Source organism: Cebus imitator, unplaced genomic scaffold, assembly GCF_001604975.1.
Source record: "Cebus imitator isolate Cc_AM_T3 unplaced genomic scaffold, Cebus_imitator-1.0 Scaffold331, whole genome shotgun sequence".
Taxonomy (NCBI): Eukaryota; Metazoa; Chordata; class Mammalia; order Primates; family Cebidae; genus Cebus; species Cebus imitator.
In genome coordinates this window covers 2,234,240-2,234,946 of record NW_016107646.1, presented here as the reverse complement: position 1 = coordinate 2,234,946, position 707 = coordinate 2,234,240, and positions in this window count along the sequence as shown.

Here is a 707-nt window from a genome sequence, read left to right as displayed (position 1 = left end):
AACCCACTCTTGAAACCCTTACACCAATTTGTGTTACTACACATTTGGCTGCATGTGAATAAAATGAAATACCATTTGTGGGGATCGAACATAAAACCTTGATAACATTGTCATCATACTGAATGAAACTATAAAATCAACTTCTAACCAGCTTGCCAAAAAAGTGTCTGGCTTAGGCTGGGCATGGTGGCTTACACCTATAATCTCAGCACTTTGGGAGGCTGAGGCAGAAGGATCGCTTGAGCCCAAGAGTGTGAGACCAGCCTGGGCAGCATAGTGAGACCCTATCTCTACAAAAGCTTTAAAAACTAGCTGGGCATGGTGGTGTATGCTAGTCCCAGCTACTCAGGAGGCTGAGGTTGGAGGATCACTTGAGCCCAGGTGGTCAAGGTTGAAGTGAGCCATGATCACAGCATTGCACTCCAGCCTAGGAGTGATTTAAAAAAAAATCACAGAAAATAGGGGCCAGTATGCTAACAGGCAGTCCGCCATTAGTACATAATAAAACCTTGTAGAGCTATTGGTAAACTCAGTACACATGTAATTACAATGTCATAAATGGAAAATTGTTTTCCTATTTTTAAAAATAAGTTGGTCTGGCCGGGCGCGGTGGCTCAAGCCTGTAATCCCAGCACTTTGGGAGGCCGAGGCGGGTGGATCACGAGGTCAAGAGATCGAGACCATCCTGGTCAACATGGTGAAACCCC